This window comes from Giraffa tippelskirchi, chromosome X, assembly GCF_054371585.1.
Source record: "Giraffa tippelskirchi isolate mGirTip1 chromosome X, T2T-mGirTip1v1.2.pri, whole genome shotgun sequence".
Lineage (NCBI taxonomy): Eukaryota > Metazoa > Chordata > Mammalia > Artiodactyla > Giraffidae > Giraffa > Giraffa tippelskirchi.
This window is the reverse complement of record NC_137289.1, coordinates 8237384-8259248: the sequence shown is the minus strand read 5'-3', so window position 1 is coordinate 8259248 and position 21865 is coordinate 8237384. Positions and strand designations below refer to the sequence as shown.

The 21865-nt window shown below is 41.6% G+C and overlaps 1 protein-coding gene across 1 annotated transcript in view; it reads left to right on the top strand.

The window, feature by feature from the left end:
* The first annotated feature begins 211 nt into the window (after nucleotides 1–211).
* The window catches only part of LOC145535846 (RNA polymerase II elongation factor ELL2-like), an 84849-nt gene continuing 63195 nt past the window's right edge, over nucleotides 212–21865 (top strand). The window contains exon 1 of the mRNA XM_081564191.1: nucleotides 212–1454. The gene's annotated coding sequence lies outside the window, so the exon portion shown is untranslated. The remainder of the gene's footprint in view (nucleotides 1455–21865) is intronic.

Sequence of the window (21865 nt, the reverse complement as noted above, 5' to 3'; positions counted from 1 at the left end):
CGTCTGTGGGGTCGCACAGAGTCGGACATGACTGAAGTGACTTAGCAGCAGCAGCAGCAGGAACTAATCTACCCCATCTGGTGGAGAATGGTAACTTGAGGCTGCGCGCAGGATTCCTGGAGCCCCACCCTATTACCTCACCACCAGCCAATCAGAAGAAAGTGTACACAGTTAGTTCTGTTCAATTGCTCAGTCCTGTCCGACTCTTTGCGACTCCATGGACTGCAGCACGCCAGGCCTCCCTGTCCGTCAACAGCGCCTGGAGTTTACTCAAACTCATGTCCGTTGAGTCAGTGATGCCATCCAACCATCTCATCCTCTGTCTTAAAACTTCCCAAATTTTGCTGTTGAGGAGACACTGCTTTGTGAAAATGTTTTTACTTGTGGCAAGTAAGAAAGCCTTCCTTCTTCTGTGCTTTGGCTTGGTTGTACCTTTTGACTTGACACCCACCAAGAGGAAAACCCCATTTTCTTTCTTTCTTTTAAAAATATTTACGTGTTTGACTGCACTGGACCTTAGTTGTGGCATGCAGGATCCCAACCGACGATGGAACCCATGCCTCCTGCATTGGCAGGGCGAAGTCTTAGTCACTGGACTACCAGGGAAGTCACCAAACCCAGGTAACACTAGGATTTCTGTCCAGAGGATGGAATTAGGTAGTTTAACAACTGCTCCAGGTGGCTGTTATCAAAAGGCCAATTCGGGAAACACAGCTGTGGTATCTTGTTACTTGACATGTCGTCCTGGCTATCAGTAACTCTGTCGCCTTGGAGCTTATTAGAAATGCAGAGTCTCAGCCCCAGCCCAGATACTGTGTGCATTTTAACAAGATCCACAGGTGATTTCTATGCACAACATTTGAGAAGCCCTGTCCTAAGCCTCTAGTCACTGCCGAGTAATCACGTGACCTGTTCTGGAAACTGGCTGAGCTATTGCGGTTGTCTTGGGAAAACAGACAAGAGGAAGGTTATTCCTTTGGTAAATGTGGATAACTTTAAATGTTCTGCTTTATCTTTTAGATCTACCCAGTATTGTTGAGACCAGTAAGGAAATGTAAAAGCACAACATGAAATTGTAGACAATGCTTATGCTCAGTCAAGTCTGACTCTTTCCGGCCCCATGAACTATAGCCTGCCAGGCTTCTCTACCAGTGGAATTCTCCAGGCAAGAACACTGGAGTAGGTTACTATTTCCTCCTCCAGGGGATATTCCTGACTCAGGTATGGAACCCCCTTCTCTGGCATCTCCTGCATTGGCAGACAGATTCTTTGCCACTGAGCCACCTGGGAAGCCCAATGTTGATTCCAGTGGAGTAAAAAAGACTGCTGCGTAGTACGTACAATTTAGCTCGCCATTTCTTTGGAGGGAGGACTAATGGCTATTGTCTTTCTGAAGAGGAGAGACTGGAAGGTACACAGCAGAGTCCGGAAGAAATCCGATCCGGGTGAACGAGGTAAGTAAGGTCATGTTCCCTTCAAGCATTTCATTTAGATTTGTGGGATGCTGCTTCCTCATAATCTTTTCAGTTCTTCAAAAAATATACAACTGGGATTCTTCCTTCTGCTGTGATGGTATGAAAAGCAGTCAAGTAGTCTATTTGAAAACCATAGTTGTCTTTATGAATTAAATGACTTACAAAACATCAAAATATATTTTCTAAAATCTTTATTCACAAACAGTTTGGGATTTAACAATTCCAATTTCATGGAGCTGTAAGTTTTACTGTCTTCTCAGTGGGTCTTAAGCATTTATTGATCTACAAATTGCTTTTCAGCCAGTTTCCAATACCCTTCTTAGTCCACACTCAGACTTTTGGTACCAGTGTTGGCCACAGTGATCAACCTACATTTAATGGAGAGAAGGTTATTTACCACAAGTACAATTTCTTGTAACAGTAGCTTTGAAATATTGCATCTTAAATCCATATTGCATTATTATTATATCAGATTATTCCTTTGATGGCTTCCATCAGAGGATGAGAGACACATTGTTGAATTGCAGTTAATAAGCATAGCTAGCATATGCTTTACAATTAAAATTTTCAAATACCAAATCTTATTTGATACTGGGAAGAGACTATCATTTCTTCTTGGTACACATGGGGCTTCCCTGGTGACTCAGATGGTAAAGAATCTACCTGCAATGCAGTAGACCTGGGTTGGAAAGATTTCCGGGAGAAGACAGTGACTCCCCACTCCAGTATTCTTGCCTGAAGAATCCCATGGACAGAGGACCCTGGCGGGCTACACAGTCCATGGAGTTGCAAAGTTTCGGACATGACTGAACACATATAAGAAAACTAAAATGAGATCCAGGAAATTGCCCAAGGTCACAGTACTTGCTGTGTGGAGTTAGGACCCCAATCTGGCTCTTCATATTCTCAGTGTGATTTTCTTTCCACCAATGCACAATGCCTTCAGCAAGTTTTGGATGCTTCCGTTAGTGTTGTATTGTATTGAGTGTTGGGCTGAATTGTTTGTTGTTATCCAACTTTACTGCCATTCTATTTGCATTTCTAACCAGAAGCTGACAACTACTCCAGCTCCAGAATTCTCTCCCCCAGTGGGTTTGCTAGTGAAGGCAAATTCCTCTATCTGACTCACAGTGAGGCCAAACAGTAATGAAATGTCCGAGTTTCGAGCAGAGAAAAGTTTATTGCAGGGCCATGCAAGAAAACAGGTGGCTCATGCCCCCTAAACCCCCTGAACTCCTAAACAGATTTCAGCAAAACATTTTTATTTTTAATTTATTTTTAAATAGTTACATATTTATTTAACTGTGCTGGGTCTTAGTTGAGGCATATGAGATCTCTAGTTGTAGCTTGTAAACTCTTGACTTGTACTTGTGGCATATGAGTTCTAGTCCCCTGACCAGGGTTTGAACCCAGGCCCCCTCCATTGGGAACTCGGAGTCTTAGCCACTGAACCACCAGGGGAGTCCAGCAAAGCAGTTTTAAAGGCCAGGTGAAGGAGTGGGCCACAGGGTATGTGACCAGCTGGTGCACAATTCTCTGGTTGCCATTGATGTAACAGTGCGATGAACTTTATCAGTTGGTAAGTGCCAGAAGGTCAGGAGCTATGTGCTTGTGATCATCAAGTAGTTAATTTCTTCCATTGGGTGGTGGTTTTTAGCATCTGAAAAACTCAGGAAATATGCATGAGGTACTATTATCTTGGTGCTTATGAGAGGAGCTACAGCAGAGGATGTGAGGGAAGGGCTCATTCTGGGAAGACCCCATAGAATCCTGTTTGCTCAGGTACAGGTTCAGGGTTACAGTACTTCAGCGAGGGTGACTCATGCTCAATGTGGAATGCAGAAGAGAAATGGTCTTACTTCCAGAAGGCGGTTGTAGGCGGACATGGTAGAGCGACCTAGGGTTTGAAGCCACTTAGTAGGGGATTTCTTGAGAACCACTTGCATCTCGAGGGGCTTCTGGGAAAGTACTTAAGAACGGCAGCTTTGTTGTTACCAGTTAGATTGTGGTGACTTCCTTGATCATTGTATGCCAGTCCTTTCATTCTTGTATATGTTCCCATGTCTGGGGTGGGGATATGTGTGGGGTGGGCTTCACACTAAAGTGGCTTCTACTTCCAGATGAAACCTTGAATGATAGAGGATTTGAGGTGAAAGTGTATTCCCTCTTCCTTCTGTAGTTTCTAAAACAACATTTCCAGGGTTGTTTTGTTTTTTTTTTTCCCGTAAGTAATTGTAGTGCATGTGAAACTTATTGCAGAATATTTAGAAAGTCAAACATCTTTTCAATGCATACATAAGATTGCTTTCCATGGATATACCATAATTTATCCACTTGTGTTCCTATTGGATAACATTTGGATTTTTTATTCCTATTTTTAAATTATGCTATACACTGCTGTGATGAACATCTGTGCATATCAATCTCTATCTGAATTTTGTATTTTCCCTTAGCACAAATGCCTGCACTAGGTCATTTCTTTCATCCCTTCATTGTGCAAAATACTTAGCAATTGCTTTCTATGGGCCAGACATTGTATGAGGTAATGAGGATACTGTAATGAACCAGACAAACATGGACTCCACCCTAATGGAGTTCATAGTTTAGCCTGGTGTTCCTTCCAGTCACTAGGCAAATGGTAACAATTGTTAGGACCTTTATGCAAAGGATTATATAGTAATAGGAGAGAACCTAGGAAGACTTCCCAGAAGAAGTGATATTTATTGAAATTACAAAATGGATGTGAATGAAGCAGAAAAGCATGGTGCCCAAAGCAAAAGCATGTTACAGGTCAGGACGTGGGAGAACAGGGTACTTGGAAGAAACTGAAAGAAGTCCATTACACTGACAGCAGAAGCTATGTGCTGATGGGCCGGATCATTGTGGGCCAGTTAGAGCATCTTAAAGGTTTTAAATTTTAACTTGAGTATAATGAAATCTATTATAGAATATTAAGTACTTGTTCAAGGTCAATCTTGGGTGTGGAATTTGAGGTACCTATGGGGCATCCAAGAGAAACCCTCTAGTAGTAGGTTCACTAGATGAGTCTTGACCTCTAAAAAGGAGACATGACTGGAAATATAGATTTGGACAGATGTTTGGATAGCATCACTGACTCAGTTGACATGGGTTTGGGTGAACTCCAGGAGTTGGTGATGGACAGGGAGGCCTGGCATGCTGCGGTTCATGGGGTCACAGAGCCGGACACGACTAAGTGACTGAACTGAACTGAACTGAATGTTTACTTATGGAGAAGGAAATGGCAACCTACTCCAGTATTCTTGCCTAGGAAATCCCATGGACAAAGTCTGAACCTGGTGGATGACAGTCCATGGGGTCACAACGAGTTGGACACAACTTAGCAACTGAGCAGATTGTATATTTAAGTTGGATATGTTAAAGTGGTTGGGGGTCACCTGCAGCATACTTGGGCGGCCACCCACATCACAGTTATCTGCCATCTGTTGGAAATGTGTATTCCTCAGCTCGATCCCAGGCCTGGGGAAGCCGACCACTTGTGGGAGGTATTTATGCAATTTACATTTTTAACAAGCTACCCAGATGATTTCTTTTTTTTTTTTTTTTTTTGAAGGTTAAGCATGCTTGATTATCATGGTCATTATTGTCTTTAATGGGGTGCCACACTGGGTTTCCACTTGGAAATGATGTCAGGCCACTATTCTGGCTTCTCTGTAGCATGAATTACATAGGAGCTATACAAAGCACTCCTGTTTTCCACTGACAAACCATGAGAGCCCAGGTCCCTCATGTAGTCATTTTATTTTGCTGTCTCATTTTTAGACATCCTATCTGTTACCTATAACTTTTTCAAGAGGACATCAGAGGCCAGGCCAGAAGCTCATATAGAAATCATGGTATTGCATTTGAGGCCCCTCTCTCTTGATTTGGGGATAGGAGGTAACATCTACGTTGCATTCTTGGGCTAGAGTGCCCAGTCTGCAAATCTCAGATGTGACTTTAATCTCTCTCAACTCTTTCATGTGTCCAGTGTAAGCAAGGGTTTACAGAGTTGTCTCTTTCTTAGCCAAATATTCCAAAATATGTGTGTAATTGTCTTACTTTGGAATGTAGCATACAATGTCTGTGTGCTGTTTTAGTATCTTGCATATTAGTATAACAACCCAGATGATTTCTTTGCACACTAAGCATTAAAGTCATGGTCTAGGGAGGGCCTATATTGGGAATACTCAGTCCTGGCTATATGTTTGAATCACTTGGAGAAATTAAAAATATACTTAAGCCCAGGATCATTCTGGGACGTTGGTTTTGGCTCTTTCCCATTTCCTCAGTCTTGTTTACTGCACTTGTGCTATGTGTCACAATAACCACCCCCACCCACTGCCAAATTGGCATAGCAATACTTAACTGTAATTCCTCATGCCATCCTGTGTTGCACCACTAGCTGTAGTCGTATAAGTTGCCCATTTTCACTTGGCTAGCTTCTAATCACTTTCTAAGACTCAATTTGGGTATCACCACCAGGAAGGGTTCCCCAACACCCCTCACCATCTGGATTGGGTTGTCCCCTCTTTGTGCTTCCAGAGGGTTTTCAGATGTCCGAGCATTTAGAACACTGCTTTAGCATTGGCCGTTTGCATGTCTGCTTCTCTATTAGTGGATGAAGTCCTCAGGACCATGTTGTAGTTGATTCTTCTTTCTAATTCTGCACATCTTATCACTGTGCCTGTCACGCAGTAAGCCGCACACTGTGTCTGTTAAAGTGAACTGAATTCTGGCTCTGCTATTTGTTATTCTTAATATGTTTGAGCAAGTCAGCTAACCTTGCAGAGTGCCAATTCTTTATAAGTCTGATATTTTCTGTACTGTCTGCATTGTATCATGGGGTTGTTACACAGATTGCATAAGATTAAAGACGAATGCATGCTTTGTTTAATAGAAAGCATTATTAAATCATGAATTATTATTACAAAAAATGGCTTTCATAAAAACATGTGTTTTTTACAAGGCTTTGACTTTGGGAGGCTCAATGATGGTGTCACCATTGCTCAAAATAGTTGTGCTCTAGTCTTGTGCCACTAACCATATTGATTTATGATGACAGTAATCTGCATGTTTGAAGCCTGCACCAACCTTGGAGACAGTGACAATGGCACTTGACTCTAGGCACCTATGCAGCATTGGGACAGCCCTTCCCCTCCCATGTGTCACATCCACTGCCCCTAGGTGGCCAGCACAGTTTTCAAGTCCTTCTAAATCAATGCCTTTTTGTGTAATTTTTAGCTGTGCCCTCTATTCCCAAAGGGAAAGATGGCCTTCTGCCAGGGTATTTTAGCTATTTCAGCTGAACTTGAACCTTTAAATAACCGTAGTTCTCACTGTCCCTGAAAGGTTCCCTGGCTCATTCAACTTTTTAATTTCTCTGTGAAGACATATAAATAGGTTCTCCTGGAAACCACCTTGGTGATTTCTCTGGTTTAGGTCCACCATGAACCACTATCCCCAAATGGAGCCCAGATACCCCAACTCTTTCTTCCCTTGGGGTGAGTCCCCAGCATTATCAGGGTACTCGTCTCCTTATTCTCCCTCTTTCCACAATGGTGGAGAAATTTTGATCCTCAGGTTACAAAGGTTTTGTTCCATGTCCCTTCAGGTCAGAGAATAAGGCTGATTAATTTCTGTAGCCTCTTTTTTGACTGGCTCAAAGTCTTTCATCCAGTAGGTGCTTGAAAAAGATTTGCTGAATTGGAACATTCAAGTTCCAGTCTCATTTTTATACAGTCAGACTTTGTATACTAAGACCTAAAACCTTCTTATTTGTTACAGAAACAATTTCAGTTTCACATTTTTCCAAAAATTGAGATTGAAATTGAATATTAACTTCTCCGGCAAAGCAGGGAACCCTCAAAAAATATGTGGTGCCCATTTTCTATTGAAATGTGCTCACCAGACATGCTATTTGTGCTTATTCCAGTAAAAGAAGGTCAAGTCCAGTTAGCTTTTTCCAGTAATGAGGTTAAACATACACCAACCCTGCCTCTCTTGTTGTCCGCCTACCCCTGTTGCCAGTAGTTTGAGAGCCAATGTGTAGATAGGGAGAGCACTCCAAAGCTAATTAATCCAAATGGGGATCACAAGTAGGTCAGGCTCAATGTCCTACCCCAACTCCCTGGATGGAAGAATATAGCTGATGTCTGTCTGCATCTCTGCTGGCAGGCTTGAAGTCTCACCTGCCAAGAAAGGTCACCTTTCCACCTAGTACAAATGTACCAGCTACAAGGAATCTGAGCTATGAAGAAGCAAGATAGAAAAGAGTGGCATAACAGCCATTTCTGTCGACTGTCTTTTGACCAGAATCATGACTCGTTAGAGGTAAATGGGACCCTACGCTGTGCCTGGTCTCATTGCCTCATTTTACCCACAGATGACTTGGGGTTCAGTGAGCACAGCACAGGGGTAAAGAGAACGGGCCTAGGAGTCCTATGCAAATCCCAACTCCCAGACTCACAAGCTGTGAGTCTCAGGCAGGTCACATGAGCAATTGTGTCTGATACAGGTGACAGGCATAGCTGATAGGTGCCTAGTAACAGGGACTGGAGTCACTCTTGTCAGCCCCCACTAAGGGCTGCATTCCAGAGTTCCTGATGGCATTCCTTCCTCTCCTTTGAACCTCCAGGAGCTGAGAATACCTCCCAGCCTCCTTCCCATGGCCAGGCTGAGGTCTTCCTGCCTGTTCCAGTCAGGTGACCAAGCAAAAGTCCTGGGTGGCCTTTCTGCATGTGAGGATCCTTTTAACCAGACATTGGAACAAAGGACTTGAACTAGGCACCGTGCTGGGACATGAGTGGGGCTGGGGAGGTGGGATGACCCCAGAGAGCTGAGGTAGATGCTGTTTGGAAAGGGGGAAGCTGGTTGTCTAAGTCCTGTGAGTGGAGAGGAATGGAGGATGCCAGCTGATAGCTCCACTAAGCTTTTAAGAGTGAGGAGGAGAGAGAGGGCAGCAGTGTGTTGGGGTGCAAGGTGTGTTGGGTGGATGGAGAGTGGGGAATAAGGTTTAGTTAATCTGCTCTGTTTCAGTCACACTGGCCTCCTTGCGGTCCCCTGATCATGCCAGATTCATTCCCTGACTAGGGCCTTCACACCGGCTGTTTCTTCATCCTGGAATGCCTTCTCCCTATACGTTTCCATCACTGCCCACCTGTGCCTTTCAGGTCAATTACCACCTTTTCCTTGAGGCCTACACTAGCCACACTTTGAAAATTGAAACCTGTCCCTCAGTCCAAGGTACCTCCTGTTCCCCTTATCACACTCCATGTTTTCTCTATTACTTAGCACTAAGTTCAGTTCAGTTCAGTACAGTCGCTCAGTTGTGTCTGCCTCTTTGCGACCCCATGGACTGCAGCACACCAGGCCTCCCTGTCCATCACCAACTCCCGGAGTTTACCCAAACTCATGTCCATTGAGTCGGTGATGCCATCCCACCATCTCATCCTCTGTCATCCCCTTCTCCTGCCCTCAGTCCTTCCCAGCATCAGGGTCTTTTCAAATGAGTCAGCTCTTCACATCAGGTGGCCAAAGTATTGGAGTTTCAGCTTCAACATCAGTCCTTCCAATGAACACCCAGGACTGATCTCCTTTAGGATGGACTGGTGGATCTCCTTGCAGTCCAAGGGACTCTCAAGAGTCTTCTCCAACACCACAGTTCAAAAGCATCAATTCTGCAGCGCTCAGCTTTCTTTACAGTCCAACCCTCACATCCATACATGACCACTGGAAAAACCATAGCCTTGACTAGACGGACCTTTGTTGGCAAAGTAATGTCTCTGCTTTTTAATATGCTGTCTAGGTTGGTTATAGCTTTCCTTCCAAGGAGTAAGTGTCTTTTAATTTCATGGCTGCAGTCACCATCTGCAGTGATTTTGGAGCCCAAGAAAATAAAGTCAGCCATTGTTTCCACTGTTTCCCCATCTATTTGCCATGAAGTGATGGGACCAGATGCCATGATCTTAGTTTTCTGAATGATGAGCTTTAAGCCAAGTTTTTCACTCTTCTCTTTCACTTTCATCAAGAGGCTCTTTAGTTCTTCACTTTCTGCCATAAAGGTGATGTCATCTGCATATCTGAGATTATTGATATTTCTCCCAGCAGTCTTGATTCCAACTTGTGCTTCCTCCAGCCCAGCATTTCTCATGATGTACTCTGCATATAAGTTAAATAAGCAGGGTGACAATATACAGCCTTGATGTACTCCTTTCCCTATTTGGAACCAGTCTGTTGTTCCATGCCCAGTTCTAACCGTTGCTTCCTGACCTGCATACAGGTTTCTCAAGAGGCGGGTCAGGTGGTCTGGTATTCCCATCTCTTTCAGAATTTTCCACAGTTTATTGTGATCCACACAGTCAAAGACTTTGGCATAGTCAATAAAGCATAAATAGATGTTTTTCTGGAGCTCCTTTGCTTTTTCGATGATCCAGAGGATGTTGGCAATTTGATCTCTGGTTTTTCTGCCTTTTCTAAATCCAGCTTGAACATCTGGAAATTCACGGTTCACATATTGCTGAAGCCTGACTTAGAGAATTTTGAGCATTACTTTAGTAGCGTGTGAGATAAGTGTAATTGTGTGGTAGCTCAAACTACCGCACAAACTACCAAACAAAAAAACTGTCTAAGTTACTGTATAATTATTCATTATGTCTCTGATTGAATGTGTATCTCATGCTGCCAGAAGATAAATCAGAGGAGGGCAAGGATCTTTATCTGTTTTGTTCATTGATATATTCCACATGTCTGGATTAGTGCCTAGTTCAGAGTAGGTCCTTATGTGTCTTCTCTTTTCAATTTGCAATGCTTTCTTCTGTCCTCTCAACCAGGATCGTGACTTTCCATGCCACCTATACTCTAATGACTCCCAGATTTCGATCTCCTACTGCATCCCTGCGTTTTACCCCCAATACATGTAACCAGCTGCTTGCCGAGCAGCTCCCACTGGACGTCAATTAGACATCTCAAAATCAACGTGTCCAAAACTGTCTTCATTTGTTTGGGCTGTTATTGCAGAATGGTGTAGACTGGGTGGCTTATAAACAACAGAAGTTTATGTCTCACAGTTACTATGAAATATAAAGTAAAGAGGATGGTGGATGGGGTGCCCCTTCCCTCACATCCCGTTGGCTATGACTTAGTCACCTTGTCTCACAGTGACTGGAAAAGGCTAGGCTACACAGCTGTTACTTCTGGGAAGCTCTGTGCACAGCTATATCGGGGTTCTGATATCAAAGAAAAAGGCAAGAAGAGAGATTATGGACCAACAAGCAGGCTCTGGGTCTCTGCTATTGTACCCCAACAAGGATCTGAGGCAAACAGCCTAAGGATTCATAACATTTGTTCAGTTTGGGTGGGTGCATGGGTGTTTGTGATCTTTTTTTGTTCTTTTCTGTATCCTTGAAATGTTCCAGAATGACTAATAGGTATTCTAAAGGGGAAGAAAGATACTTCTGTTAGAGCATAAAATATTCTTCTCTACCTGGATACAACAGACATTCCTGGTCATGTGGCCTATTGCCTGTGGCTTTAGGCCGATGCCAGTGATATACACAGTGTTTTTAGTCTCTGGAAACAAGCAATGTGTTACCATCCAGACTTTAGCATTTTACAACTTGCCTTCCTCTCCCTGCCCTTCTGTTTCTCACAGTGACACCCTCCCACCACATGTATCCCATCACAGAATATTCTTCCAGAAGCAGACACTGGACAGGCCCCCTTTGCTCTCAGGGCTCACAGCCTTCCCTGAAATTGGGCAGCATTTCTGCCCCCCGCCCCATGGGTTTCAAGCACTCTTATGATCATCGGCTTTTCTTTCATCTCTCTCCTCTGAAATCTCTGTTTTGATAAAAGCACTTCTATTTTCTTATTTCCTTGAAATAAATAGTTGAATGGTTATGATGTTCCTTTTCACTTCAACTTCAGCCCATTCGCAGTTAATTAATGGAATCATTCAGAAATGAATAAGTGTTTTAAAAGGTATGTGTGTGCGTAGGAGGGCTTGCAATATGTGGTTTAAAATATCTACACCAAGTCAGAAACATAGCATTATATTAAACTGGAGTGGAACAAATTGGTCCAACATAGCTGAAATTCCAGAGAGAGACTACAATAATTTCACAAAGCATATGATGGCAGCTGTATCAGTTTACTGCTGCTACCACAAATCCCAAATGAAATGGTTTTTGTGTGTGAATATTTTACATATTCATTATTTCTTATAATTCCATGTAATTTTAATTTGGATGGGGGAGAAAGCCAAATGGGTGGTGAATATAGAGCACACAAGATGAAAGTCATACACAGTGATCAGTGATGTCCTGGCAGCTACATTATGAACCAGAATGTCAGGTTACCCTGGTAGTTGTACTTTTTTTTATGCCCACAAATGCACACCTCAAGGAGCAACTCTGCAAAATTTCCTAATGCACTCAGCCATCAACTCGTGCCAAACCTTGTCCTTCCTACCTGGTTTCATAAACCAGTAAAACCCCTTTAACGGCTTCATAGAGTTTGACCTGATCTGTCATTTGCAACCAAAAGAATCTTGGCTACTGAATCAATGTCACTGCCATCAAAACACAACCAGAGGGAAAGGATTGATTTGATACTTCATTAATAAAGCGGGCAGATGAAAATTTCCAACCTCTGGCAATATGTGAGTGCAGATAAATTTTAATGTTTTGTTATGCATGCTATGTATAGCCTTAATTATGAATCAATAATGGAGGAATACATTTGGAGAATATTTTAATAATCTTTTAAAATGGGAAGCCCTCTTCTCATCTTGTTCCCTGCGGTGCTGACTGGGCATCCTCCATCCTTCTGCCACTTCTCCAGCTCCAGATCTCTTTCCTGTCTCTGCTGCTATGCTGGCCTCATTCTGCCTAGCTTGGGTGTGTGTGCTGGTGCATGAGCACACATGCGTGCAAGAAGGAAGGACTCTGCTGACGTGTAGGGCATGTCTCAAATTTACCTGCTTTACCCTATGCAAATCCTAGCTCCTTTCCATGTTCTTTTTAAAAATATTTAAATATTTACTTATTTTTTTTTGGCTATGCTGGGTCTTAGTCGAGGCATGCAGGATCTAGTTCCCTGACCAGGGATCGAACCCGGGCCACCTGCATTGGGAACAGGGAGTCTTAGCCACTGGACTAAGAGGGACGTCCCTCCTTTCCACATTCTAACATACGGAAGGAAGCTTATTTTTTTTTTCCTCTGTATGGAGCTGGGGAAGGTGCCAAAAGTAACTTAATCCCTTTGTGAATGAGGGAGGTCACATATTTTTGAGTCTTCCCATAACAGAGGTTACCTGAACTATAATGAACTCGTCATTTTCTGGATATGCAGCCTGTATCCAAATTCACAGTGGACAGTTCCCCATCCTGCCTCCAGGCACTTCTGTTGGCCACCTTGCTCACTTCACCTAAGGCCATTGTGAGAAATAAGAGCAAGAGATCCCAAGAGAAAGGGAAAATAATACATCAAGGAAAACAAAACTGGGCAGGGCATCCACACATTCTCATCAGAATATGCTCCTTCCAGAGTCACATGTGGAACTTTTGGTTTTGTGGCAGAAATTTCTGTTTCTCATCTATATTTGAAGATGAACTTGCTCTTAGAATGTATCCTCACATTCTTTTATTCTTGCTCAGGCTTTCCTTGTGAAAAGTGGAAAAGCTCCTAATAACATTTTGCGACTTGAAGATGGTTATGACGTATGCTGTGGAGCTTATAATCCAGGGTGAAGCCACTGTGTTTCTTCATTCAGAAGTAGCATAGATGGACAGAAGAGCATCTCTGCAGAGGCTTTAGAGAAACTGGAATAAAGTGATGAAAGAGCAGGGCATTTATTCCGTGTATTCATTATCTGCCAGTAGGATATTTTACACATTCTACATTTATGTGACAAATATGTTGACCTTGTGGATTCTTTAGGAGAGAATTTTTTAAATCAATGTAAATATACTCTCTAATTTTTTGAAATATCACAGTTTGCAAGTCTCTTTTCCTTTGATACGCACAGAAAGAGTTTCTCTGAAACAGGCTACCATTGAAGTTATACATACTGATATTTGGCTCATTCTGAACCAGCTCAATACATCCTGATACCGCATCTCTTATCCTCAACAGTTTAAAAATTGTGTATTCATAGGTCAGTAATGTGAGCACAAAGCTTTTATAGAACAATAATTTCCACATGAAGCTGACATATGTTTTCTCGTGTCAGTTTAAACATTAATTTGCTAAATTACAAGTGTAATTGTACCTCAGTATAAAGAAAATGTATGCTTGATTTTTTTCATGACATCTGAAAAGAATTCTTGATTTCCAGAAAAAATAGATGCTGTGTTCAGTGCTTTGATGTTTGTTTATTTCCTTTGATCAATTTTGCCAATGGTTATTATGATGTTTGATGTACTGTGCAGCTCTCACGGAAAAGTGTCCGTTAATTTGGCGAGGGTCAGAGCTTGAGGAGTGGGTATCAAGTGACATGAAATTAGAAAGCTTAGCCTTTGGGAATCCTGAGATGAAAATTCCTGAGGACTCAACTGGCAAATAAATACAGGTTGAGCACCCGCTCTAGATTAAATGGTGTGAAAAGACATGAGATGCTTTCCAAACAAAATAGGCAGGAAATCATTCCAGATGGAAGGAGGGAGGCATTTGACTCAAACATAGTCATCCTGGTGAGAGTTTTCAGCTTCTAGCACGTTGCTCTCTTGGCCTTCAGAGGTTAGTGGGGGTGGAGAATGGTGTCCTCAGTATTGAATGCCTGTCTATGTCTCTCTGAGACCTCTGAGGATCATGCCTTTCCCTGGAGTCCTTTGGGCTTTTCTAAATTAAAAAGTAATGCTCTGCAGCTTTAATGCTGCTACAATTCAATCAATTGATACCACTTCCTGTACCATCTTTCCATATTAACTTTCATATTACTTAACATAAAATACACATGACAGTGAGTTGGGAGGTTGAAAACTAAGTGGACAACGTTTCCCAATGGCACAGGAAGTGACTGCAGGAAAAAGAGCCATGGATGACCAGTACTCACAAAAGCAGTCAAATGTCCCTCATCTTGGGCTGTGCATGACTCTGGTGTAGAATTGTCTATATAAAAGAGCTGCTGTGAGCAATAGTAGCCCTGACCAAGCAGGGAGGTGTAGAATATCTTGCTGGGAAAGGTGGCATTTTGACTACAGTAATCAAGGGGATGTGCCTGGCAAGTGTCAAGGCTCAGAGCAAGCAGAGGCACCCTAAGTAAGCTGGGTCCCTTAATACAAGAGCAGGAGAAGGCAGGATCCAGTTGTTTGAATCTGTTTTAAGGTATAACATTTTGAGTCTCCATTTCCTTCTATAAAATAGGGGTAATTACAGCCATTTTGCAGAATTGTTGCGAGAATTATAATGTAGGTAGAACTCCCTGCATACTGTCTAGTCCATAGCTTGTTCTAAGGAAAGGATAGTTATTACTTTGTTGTATGCCAGAGAGAATCAACAGCAAGCACTAGAAAAAACAAAAGAGGCATTCAAAGTTCATGGCAAGGAGGTTAGGCAGGTGAGGGGGTGGTATGAAAAACAAAGGAGAAGAAATACTAACTCACAAAGTATCACCACTATTAGACAACCTAAAGTCTGTATCTGGAGGTGCTTTATTTTAATCCATCCAGCAGTTTGTGGTTTAGATATAAACTGTGTCCTTCAAGGCCAAGCTTTTAGGCTAGGCTCACCAGTCAGAGTAGAAAACTTCCTGGGGTTGCCTTAATAACTTCACTCTTTCTTTCTGGCTGATGCAGTGTATCTGATTCAGATTTCTAGTTCTCCACCAACCCTCTGATGTCTGACAATTGACACTCATTTCACAGGTCAACGTGATGTGACCCTCTTATGTTTATGTCCTCCTTATTCATATTGCTTATCTGACCTCATTCCCAAACCCTTTAATGAGCCCAGGTTTCCTTCTGTTTCCTTCAAGTCCATAGCTACCTACAACACAGCATGACACTGAGGCAGCAAGTTCACCCTACAGACTTTAAACTCCTGAGTCACAAACTTGTTTCCAACCTCCAGAAATCAATTGCAAGCGAAAAGACTTAAGAGGGGATGACTTATTATTAGGCCAGTGGTAAACAGATTTTTACAGGCTTTGGTTTTGTCTGTACAACAGTTCTATTATGTCTCTGGCAAATTATAGAGGGTTTTGGTGCTGAGCAAAATGGGTATATTGTTCTCATTTAGACACTTTTACTTTTAGCTAGAAATCTAGCTCAAAATAGGCTCTTAAATAAGCCTGTTTGAACTATTTGTGAAAATACAGACTTAAGAACATCTTAATGTATATTTATCTGTCTCCACTTCCCTTCTTCTATACAGGAGCCAATGTGAGATATTTCTCGATAATTTAACAACATACCTCTGATGTGGGCTTTGCTGTCAGGCCTAACACATTTATTTTTCTCTAATGGGAGAGCTTTTCTCTATTGTTTATGCTATCAACTACTATTGTCTTCCAGATGTTCAAGCTGGTTTTAGAAAAGGCAGAGGAACCAGAGATCAAATTGCCAATATCTGCTGGATCATCGAAAAAGCAAGAGAGTTCCAGAAAAACATCTATTCCTGCTTTATTGACTATGCCAAAGCCTTTGACTGTGTGGATCACAATAAACTGTGGAAAATTCTTCAAGAGATGGGAATACCAGACCATCTGACCTGTCTCTTGAGAAACCTGTATGCAGGTCAGGAAGCAACAGTTAGAACTGGACATAGAACAACAGACTGGTTCCAAATAGGAAAAGGAGTACATCAAGGCTGTATATTGTCACCCTACTTATTTAACTTATATGCAGAGTACATCATGAGAAATGCTGGGATGGAAGAAACACAAGCTGGAATCAAGATTGCCGGGAGAAATATCAATAACCTCAGATATGCGGATGACACCACCCTTATGGCAGAAAGTGAAGAAGAACTAAAGAGCCTCTTGATGAAGGTGAAAGAGGAGAGTGAAAAAGTTGGCTTAAAGCTCAACGTTCAGAAAACTAAGATCATGGCATCTGGTCCCATCACTTCATGGCAAATAGATGGGGAAACAGTGGAAACAGTGTCAGACTTTATTTTTTTGGGCTCCAGAATCACTGCTGATGGTGATTGCAGCCATGAAATTAAAAGACGCTTACTCCTTGGAAGGAAGGTTATGGCCAACCTAGATAGCATATTTAAAGGCAGAGACATTACTTTGCCAACCAAAGTCCATCTAGTCAAGGCTATGGTTTTTCCAGTGGTCACGTATGGATGTGAGAGTTGGACGGTGAAGAAAGCTGAGCACCACAGAATTGATGCTTTTGAAGTGTGGTGTTGGAGAAGACTCTTGAGAGTCCCTTGCACTGCAAGGAGATCCAATCAATCCATCCTAAAGGAGATCAGTCCTGGGTGTTCACTGGAAGGTCTGATGTTGAAGCTGAAACTCCAATTCTTTGGCCACCTCATGCGAAGAGTTGACTCATTGGAAAAGACCCTAATGCTGGGAAGGATCGTGGGCAGGAGGAGAAGGGGACGACAGAGGATGAGATTGTTGGATGGCATCACCGACTCGATGGACATGGGTTTGGGTAGACTCCGGGAGTTGGCGATGGACAGAGAGGCCTGGTGTGCTACAATTCAGTTTCAGTTCAGTCGCTCAGTCATGTCTGACTCTTTGCGACCCCATGAATTGCAGCACTGTTGCTTCCTGACCTGCATGCAGGTTTCTCAAGAGACAAGGCAGATGGTCTGGTATTCCCATCTCTTGAAGAATTTTCCACAGTTTATTGTGATCCACACAGTCAAAGGCTTTGGCATAGTCAATAAAGCAGGAATAGATGTTTTTCTGGAACTCTCTTGCTTTTTCGATGTTCCAGCGGATATTGACAATTTGATCTCTGGTTCCTCTGCCTTTTCTAAAACCAGCTTGAACATCTGGAAGTTCACGGTTCACGTATTGCTGAAGCCTGGCTTGGAGAATTTTGAGCATTACTTTACTAGCATGTGTGATGCGTGCAATTGTGCAGTAGTTTGAGCATTCTTTGGTATTGCCTTTCTTTGGGATTGGAACGAAAACTGGCTATAATTCATGGGGTCGCAAAGAGTCTGACACGACTGAGTGACTGAACTGAACTGAACTATTGTCTTCAGACAAAATGTCTGTTGGCCCAAGAAAAGCAGCTGCTGACATCCAGAAGCTAAACTGGTATGAGCACAAGGCCTTGTTTTTGCCATGAGATAGTCTGGCACTCACTCACTACTAGACCTTGGCATTCTTCTGTTGAACATAAACAATGTCATAGAACATCAACATCCAACAAGGCCACTCTGGCCATGATGGATCGGGAGAAGACCATTCCACAACCTTGTCTGAACAGAGACAAAATATGAACATTGTCCAAGTCAAAGAATACTAAACATTCCCCCATTCTGTTTAATATTTTTTAAACCAGTTACAGCTTTAGCTCAACTCTGGTCTGCCCTCTCTATAGATAATGTTTATTAGTATAGCCAACTGTAGTATTATCCCACTTCCTGATAACATCCGACCCAGGGACAAAGCCCTGCTTCCTTAAAGCCTCCACAAAATCACCTAACACAAGCCCTAAACCTTTCTATATAAGACTTTTCTAAAATCAGTCCTTTCTAATACCCTCTCCTAGAAATGCCTCATGGTTCCTCATGGTGTGTGCTCTTCCTTCTTATGGTGAATAATATACATAGCTTGTTTAACCAGTGGTGTGTTCCTAGTGGTCTTTTGTTTGGAGGGCCTTGACTGAAATGGAGGTTCCATTGAGATACAGGACCCTCAAGACAGTAATAGTGCATGTATCTGTGGTCCATTGTGTTTCCCTATTTGGTATGCACCCTGCCCACACCGGAAAGGTAAATTCATGCTTAATTGGACTCCAACATTTCATGAACCCCTTCAATACTGGGTTTATTTTGTTTCCCTAGGCATAAAGTCTCTTAGAAGGACTGATGCTGAAGCTGAAACTCCAATACTTTGGCCACCTGATGTGAAGAACTTACTCATTTGAAATGACCCTGATGCTGGGAAAGATTGAGGGCAGGTGAAGGGGATGACAGAGGATGAGATGGTTGGATGGCATCACCAACTCAATGGGCATGAGTTTGAGTAAACTCCGGGAGTCAGTGATGGACAGGGAGGCCTGATGTGCTGCAGTCCATGGGGTCGCAAAGAGTTGGACATGACTGAGTGACTGAACTGAACTGACCCTATCTGCTTTGAATTATTCCTTGGTAAAATTGGCTTAGCACCTTCTAATACCTCCTCTCATAGTCTGCTGTTATAGCATCTTGAATGTTGTTTGTTCATAAGAAAAGTCTGTAGGAAGCAGGTAAGTATAGTTCAGTAGATTGTCCATGACCTGGTCTCCTCAGACCAGTGTGCTTGAAACAAATACTTTCATGGGACACCATTTTAAAAATCTTGAAAAGACTTCCTTCTCCATCCTGGCTTTGTGTTCTGGAGAATTTCCCTACTTAGTTGCATCTCCCCAGAATCAGCAGGTTTTGTTTGATCCCTGACTGGTGATGATTGCCCTTTGGCCAAACATCAGAGACACCAAGTTACACAAGTACTGTTCTTACAGATTGTTCAGTTCTCAGAGGAGTATTCTTTTTCTCCAGTGATGCCTTTTACAGGCTGAACACCTGCTTCCATCAGTCTTTCTCACTCTAAAGCTAAACTGTATGCTTATCAGACAGTTTCAAGAGACAGTTTGGAATAGCAGTGGCTGCTTTGGGGAGCTTTTGACATGAACAACATGGTTCATATGAGGGGTACCTTAGAACAAAAAGCAAAGAAAATCCTCATGAGAATGTTTGTCTATCTTGTTTGTCTCAAAGAGAGATCATTTTTTTAAACATGAGAGATATCCCCTCCTTGTTTTCTATAGTTTGAAGGCTAATAAGTGCTGCCTTTTTAACTGTATGATTTGAAACAATTATCAAGGGTCCAAGTTATGTCAAAACCAGCGATATGTCATTCCCCTGTGTGTGTGCATGTGTGTGTGTGTGTTTATATAAAACCTCTCTTTCTGTATCTAAATGTTCTTCCCTCTCTAGTCTGCAGCTGGCTTCCTCCTATCCAGCTGCTGCTTATGAAATTTTAACTGATTGACCGATCAAAAAATAATTCAGATCTTTTGCGTTCATTCTGGGGATATCTAGTTTAGATAAACAGAATGGTTTAAAAGGTGGAAATATATATAAATAAATAAAGTTACTAAATGGTGCTTTTGTGGAGACTGAAAACTGTATACATAAAAGCATTTGTTGCTATGGCTATAAGAGAATAAGGCTTCAGTTTCAAGACAAAATAAGACATTTAGCATGTTTCAAGTCTTTATAAAAGGTTTGCCATGTGAAAACAATATTAGCATAATATTTTGGTCTGTTCAACACTAGGGTTAAGTTCCTTGTAATTCAAATTTCCAACATTTCCCATATTGATTTAATTAGTTTAAAAATTTATCATGTTTCTACAAATTGTGGAAAATTAAAACTTTTTTTAGAATTGATATTAAACTAAATTGGATCATAATAGTGGATGTCTTCTTAAAGGATATAATTTTATGAAATTCTTAAAATACTCTCAGTCATAAGTATTTAATGTGTTAACTAAATTGCAGCGTTCTGATCCTTAACCAACTTGAATATCTTATACCTCAGTTAAATAATCTTTGAATGTGCATTTGTGCGTGATCAGTTGCTTCAGTTGTGTCTGACTTTTGCGACCCTGTGGACTGTAGCCAGCTAGGCTTCTCTGTCCATGGGATTCTCCAGGCAAGAATACTGGAGTGGGTTGCCATGCCCTCCTCCAAAGGCTCTTCCAGACCCAGGGGTTGAAACCATGTCTCCTGCATCTCCTGCATTGCAGGCAGATTCTTTACCCACAGAGCCACCTGGGAAATCTGTCGTTTCTTAAAATAAAGACAGTAAATAAACTAACAAACTATACAAATACTTTTCAGTGATATTGCAGGATATAAAACCAACATACAAAAATCAGTTGTGTTTCTATACTCTAAGAAGTAAATATCTGGGAAAGAAATTAAGAAAACAGTCTCATTTGCAATATCTCAATAGCATCAAAAAGAATAAAATACTTAGGAATGTAAATTTAACCAAGAAGGTGAAATATCTGTACTCTGAACTATAAAATATTGATGAACAAAAAGGAATACACATTTTAATGGAAAGATATCCTATGTTCCTAGATTTAAACAGTTAATATTGTTAAAATGTCTGTACTCCCCAAAGCCATGTATAGACTGCATGCAATCCCTATCAAAATTCTAATGACATTTTTTCACAGAAACAGAAAAAGAATTATAAAATTCCTATGGAAGAGACCTCACATAGCCAAAGCCATCTTGAGCAATAAAAACAAAGCTAGAGGGCTTCCCTGCTTGTGCACTGGTAACAAATCTACCTGACAATGCAGGAGACACAAGTTTGATCCCTGATCTAGGAAGATCCCACATGTGTGCAAAGAAACTAAGCCTGTGTGCTACAACTACTGAAGCCTGAGGGCTCTAGACCCTGTGCTCTGCAACTAGAGAAGCCAACACAATAAGAAGCTCGTGTACTGCAACTTGTGAGTAGCCCCTGCTCTCTGAAAGTAGAGAAAAAGCCCATGGGGCAATGAGGATCCAGCACAGGCAAAAATAAATAAGTGAAATAATCAATTTTAAAAAGCTAGAGATATCACACTACCTGATTTCAAAATATGCTATAAAGTTAAAGTAATAAATATAGTATGGTACCTTCATGAAAAGAATCATATGGACCAATTGATAGAATAGAGAGCCCACAAATGAACCCTCATATGTATGATCAATTAATCTGGATAAAGTTGCCACAAAGGTAGGGAAAGGATAATTTCATTAATAAATGGTGTTGGAAAAACTGGATGCTCACATCAAAAAGAATGCAATTGTTTCCTTATATACAAAAAGTAACTCAAAATGGATTAAAAGCTTAAACATAAGATCTGAAACTGTAAAACTATAATAAGGGCACAGAAAAAAAATTCTTAACCTTGTTCTGGACAATGATTTTTTAACATCATCATTAAAAGTCCAGGCAATAAAAGCAAAAATGAGTATATGGAATTGCCCCAAATGAAAGCTTCTGCCCCAAAAGGGAGGCAATCAACAGAATAAAGAGAGAGCCTACAGAGAGGTAGAAAATATTTGCAAACCATATATCTGGAAAGAGATTAGTATCTGAAATATATAAAGAACTCAGTAGCAAGAAACAAGAAAAATGAAATTTGGGTAAAGTACTCCAAAACATATTTCTCTAAATAACACATGCAAATG